Genomic DNA, 6,000 nt, shown 5'->3' with positions numbered 1-6,000 from the left:
ACAGTTGGACTTATTTCATGATCTAAAGAGCAGATCTTGTTAAGATTTAAATAATTAAAGCAGAATGCAGTACGAATGCAAAAGCAGCTTTCCTTTTTGCTGCTGGATGTTAGTGCAGCAGTGCTGGGCAGACACTTCCTGAGGATATGCAGCCCTTTGTACCTGTCTGCTACTGTGCCAGACCTTGACATTTCAGATACTCCAAATAACCCTTCTCTTACCACCACATTTCTGTAATGCTATTGAAGATCTGTCATTAAAATATTGAATCCTTGCTAAAATATTTTCTAATCTCTTACCTTTACCACATTCAGTCATTATACATATCCACTCATGAATGTATTTTGATTACTTTTTACCTATGCAAAAAGCACAAAATTAAGCTTTACCGTTACAGAGCTTTAGTTTATCCCTTCTGTTGCCACAGGTAACAGCAGTTCTCCAGCCCAGACCATGAATTCCTTGAAGGGACTTGAGAGAAAACCAGAAAGTTCATGTTTCTGCTTTAGGTGATTGGGGGTAAAATTAGAGGGGTGCAGTAAATCTCCAGAACCTTTGCCAGTGCTTCAGTTTCTAAATTCAGTTTCCTGACAAGGATTAAGGCATTGATAAGAGATTATGAAATATATTAACTGAGAAGAAATACTAACAACTGTAGATAAATGAAACAAAGAACTTGCTAATCATTTGTTTTTTCTATCATATTTGCAAATTTGGAAATCCTTTCCTAATGTAATTTTTTTTTTTCTTTTTTTAATCTGCATGACTGCTTATTTTATTTACTTTTTACATATCGTTTATCTTTGTAACACTAGCTTTCTTACTACATTTTATTTCTTTTTAATGGATTATAATCTCTCTGTGGCCTTATCTGGTCAAAAACGTGCTTCTTTATCTATCACTTAACAAAAACAACTTTTGCCATTTGCTATTCAGCTCATTTCACTCCATCAATGAAAAACCAAACCATGTTGAGGATGGAATTCCTTGATATTAAAACTCAATGCAAATGTGTTTGTGTGTGTGTATGTGACAGTCAATCAATGTAGGGATTTTATAGAACTTGCTGGATCATTGTTGAGAACATTAAACCTTACATTATGAATCTTACTTTAATGACTAACATACAATCCTGTAAATCTGCACTTGAACTCAAATGCCTCATATAATTTAGTGGAACTCAGTCCTGCAAGTCCGTATACAGTCAGTGTAAATTGAAAACGATTAAGAACAGTTGAATGAAGAATGTTTTTCTTCATTCGTTAGTAACTCACCAGCTGTGATGTGGGAAAAGGTTCTGTGGTCAGATGAGACCAAGATAGAGCTTTTTGGCCAAAACTCAAAGTGCTATGTGTGGCGCAAACCTAACACTGTCCATGCCTCAAGACACACCATCCCTACAGTGAAGTATGGTGGTGGCAGCATCATGCTGTGGGGATGCTTCTCATCAGCAGGGACTGGGCATCTTGTTACAATTGAAGGAAGAATGGATGGAGGAAAATACAGGAAAATACTGCAAGAGAATCTGCTTCAGTCCGCTAAAAAACTGAAGCTTGGGAGGAAATTCACCTTTCAGCAGGACTATGATCCCCAGCACAAGGCCAAAGCAACATTGGAGTGGCTCAAGAACAAAAAGGTGAATGTCCTACAGTGGCCCAGTCAAAGGCCTGATCTCAATCCTATTGAGAATCGTTGGCACTATTTGAAAATTGCGGTCCACAAGCATCGTCCAACCAACCTGAACAACCTGGAGCAAATCTGCCAAGAATGGGCCAAAATCACTCTGACACTGTGTGCAAAGCTGGTACATACTTACCCCAAAAGACTGCAAGCAAGATATTTCAGTTTTTTAATTTTCTTAAAAATATTTCCCAACATAAAACCAATGTCACCTTACAATAATTTGTTTTGAGTTTAAGTGTTTTAAAATAAAATATCAAACAGAATGAAATTTCAATGTACCATTTGTAATTCATTAATATGAGAGAATTGGTCAGGGGTCTGAATACTTTTGCAAGGCACTGTATATATATATATATATATATATATATATATATATATATATATATATATATATATATATATATATACACATTCATACACACACACACACACACACATATTTTGTGATGGATTGGCCTCCAATCACATGTTTTCCTTCTTCAAATAAACGCTTTAAACACAGGATGCCAAGAAATGCCGTAGCGTGTGTTTATTGTTTACAATATTAAAAAGAAAAATAAAGAAAACAAAACCTAACCCCTTCTCGGGCCCTAGCTAAACAGTTCTTTCACTATCTAATAACGAGGCAGGCTAAGCCTTTTTCCTCGTCATCAAAACCAATTCACAATCCAAATCGTCACCCCAAATACCTTTTCCAATTGTTCGTTTTTCATGTCTCACTATAATTATTATTATTTATTAAATAAACCTGGAGTTGATCCTGACTCCTGTAACCACTACAAGATCCTATTGCCCCCCATGTATGGTCTCTGCACAATAAGTATTTTAAACCAGATTTAAATATATATATATATATATATATATATATATATATATATATATATATATATATATATATATATATATATATTTAATACAAGCAAGAGGTTGTTTTTGTGGAATGAAGTAATGCTGATGCAAATGGGATTGCTGAGGTTGTTTACATTTCGAGTTTAATTACTTCCAGTCATGCAGGATTATATCCTCTTTCTTTTTAATTATAGTAACCAATATTTATTATTTTTTTGTCATTTTCTCCCAATTTAGTATAGCCAAATATTTTTAGGCACAGCTTATTACTACCACCCCGCGCTGACTCAGGAGAGCTACAGTATCAGAGGACAACACAACTCTGGGCAAGCCCACAGGTGCCCAGCCAGACTACAGGGGTCGCTGGTGCGCAGTGAGCCGTGGACACCCTCGATGGTGTTGAACATTGGAAACAAAGCTTTAATGTGTTTGTTGGCGGATTTGAGCAAGAATTAGACTAAGCAGATGTTTTTCAAGTATTGCTTATATACAGTATGTATGCAGTTGCCAAATGTTGTTTGCAAATGCACAGCTACCGACCTTATTTATCCAAGTTATTGACTCCTGGGTGAAAGTAGCATGTTTTTGTGGAAGCAAAATACACTAGTATTGTAACAAAATAACTTAGAAACAACTTGGGTGGATTTCGCTTTCCAAGTGGTTTTGTCTAGTTTTAAAACTAGACAAAATTCCACACTGGGATTAGCTTTGAGACATTGGAGACTTATTTATCTTGTGAATTATTGTGATTTGAGGTCATTCTTGGCTTGTTTATCTTTACATAGTAAACTTTAAATGTAGCCAGACTAAACATTTTCTACACTGTAAAACTGCCTGAAATTGCAACAAATATTGCGAAATGTTGATAACCTGTACTTGAAAACTATATAGCTTCCTGTTTCTGACATGCTGTGCAACACTCCCACATGTGGTGAATTTGGGAAGCTTTGGTCTGTTTTACTGTGTATGCTAACCATTTGTGCCCTGCTACTTTTGTAGGAAATTGTCTTCACATTTCCATGGCTGATTATATTGTAATTGTCCATAGCTTCTGCAGTGTCATCAGTTTGATTCCTAGTTATAATATGCAGCTGGGAAAATGTGCTTGCCCTGCACCTAATACTGGTGTATTATTAAAATGATCAAGCTAGCAATTTGAGCAATATGATCACTGCCAGAGCTGCTCCAAACTTGATAAGGTAAACTTTGTTTTATTAACCTTCTCCAGCAGGTAATTGCTTGAAGATGCACAGACTCATGTGGGATGTGTTACTGTTTATAGCAGATTTGGCAAGAATTAGATTTTTTATTCCTGATAACACTGCAAACACAGCAGTAAAAAAAACAAAAAAAAAACCAACAACAACTAAGGGCAGCAGGAATGGATTGTCCATCTGGGGCCAATCTTCAGTCCCCAATAACGGCTTCTTGACATCCACTTGGATTCACTCTTCACACTTTGTGATTGCGAACCCCTTGATAAAGTACGTCATGTTTTTATAACTTTTGCTTAACTGAACTAGCCAGTAGATCCAGCTACAGTATGAACCCCAACGATTCACTGCTTCACTTATGGGCTCGAGGAAGCTAACTGTTGGGAATCTCACCTTCCTCAAATCAGTTTATGATGGATTTCCCTTTACAGTGTTACTGATCATTAAATAGGATCTACCTTTTTTTCAATATACACCTTTATTAAGGACTATAATGATACAGCATGTTCTGATGGAGCATTTTGAATTAAAAACCTCAAGTATCCTGTCTTTACCTAATAAAAATACAATGACACTATTTAACCACACTATTTTGTCTAATTTAAATATATGTGGATATGCAAATAACATACTTAAATAAAAACCAGTCTGCACGAAACACGCTGCCAACATATTTAGCTCATTGTTATTTATCTTTATATGCCCAATCCCCATTTGTAAACTGTCATGAAAACAGACCAATCGAGTCAACTTTATAAACTGTTTATTGTGTGTCTGTATCTTTGTCTGAACTGTACCACCCGTACTAATGTAATGGTATGTTGGAATTTTGTTTCAGACCTTGAAGGTATAATGAAACTGCAGTATTCCACGTTCATGTTCCTCTGTACACTACACTATGATTCCTGGGGGACTGTATTACATATTATACTTGTTTTTTTTGTTTTTTTTTCAGTGCACTGCTTTATTAGAACCCAGAATCTGTAGGCTTTCCAGTTTGTTTACAGTCTATAAAGCCACTTTCTAAAGAGGCTTTCTTGGTAACAGTGTGGGGCACTTGACGTTTACAGTGCCTATAGAAAGTCTACACCCCCTTTCAAATTTTTCACCTTTTGTTGCCTTATAGCCTGCAATTAAAGTACATTTAATTTTTTTTCAGTGATTCACATGATTTCAGGATAAATTCAGCAGTTACTGTAGGTTCCCTCTGCTGGGTAGTGCATTTGAAAGCAGACTCAACCATGAGCTCCAAGGCACTTTCAAAAGAACTCCGGGACAAAGTTGTTGAAAGGCACAGATCAGGGGGTTGGTATAAAAAGATCAAAGGCCATGAATATCCCTTGGAGCACAGTCAAGACAATTATTAAGAAGTGGAAGGTGTATGGCACCACCAAGACCCTGCCTAGATCAGGCCGTCCCTCTAAACTGGATGGCCGAGCAAGGAGACTGATCAGAGAGGCTACCAAGAGGCCAATGGCAACTTTGTAAGAGCTGCAGGCTTTTATGGCCAAGACTGGTCAAAGTGTGCATGTGACAACAATATCCCAAATACTCCACAAATCTGGCCTGTATGGTAAGGTGGCAAGAAGGAAGCCATTACCCAAGAAAGCCCACCTTGAATCCCGTTTGAAGTATGCAAAAAAACACTCAGACAATTCTGTAGCCATGTGGCAAAAAGTTTTGTGGTCAAATGAAACTAAAATGGAACTTTTTGGCCTAAATAAAAAACGTTTGGCGCAAACCCAACACAGTGCAATCACCCAAAGAACACCATCCCTACTGTGAAGCATAGTGGTGGAAGCATCTTGTTATGTTGATGTTTCTCATTGGCAGGGACTGGGGCACTTGTCAGGATAGAAGGGGAAATGAATGGAGCAAAGTAGAGAAGTCCTTGAGGAAAACCAGCTGCCCTCTGCAAGAAAGCTGAAACTGGGACGAAGTTCACCTTTCACCATGACAACGAATCAAAGCACACAGCCAAAGCTACACTGGAGTAGCTAAGGAACAAAAAGGTAAATGTCCTAGAGTGGCCCAGTCAGAGCCCTGACCTAAATTGTTATCCATCAACACTCCCCAAGGAACTTGACAGAGCTTGAACAGTTTTGTAAAGAAGAATGGTCAAATATTATCAAATCTAGGTGTGCAAAGTTGGTAGAGACCTATCCCAACAGACTCTCAGCTGTAATTGCTGCCAAATGTGCTTCCACCAAGTATTAACTCAGGGTGGTGGAGACTTATCCAATTAAGATCTTTC

The sequence above is a fragment of the Polyodon spathula genome, chromosome 22, assembly GCF_017654505.1.
Source record: "Polyodon spathula isolate WHYD16114869_AA chromosome 22, ASM1765450v1, whole genome shotgun sequence".
Lineage (NCBI taxonomy): Eukaryota > Metazoa > Chordata > Actinopteri > Acipenseriformes > Polyodontidae > Polyodon > Polyodon spathula.
This window is presented reverse-complemented; position numbering follows the sequence as displayed.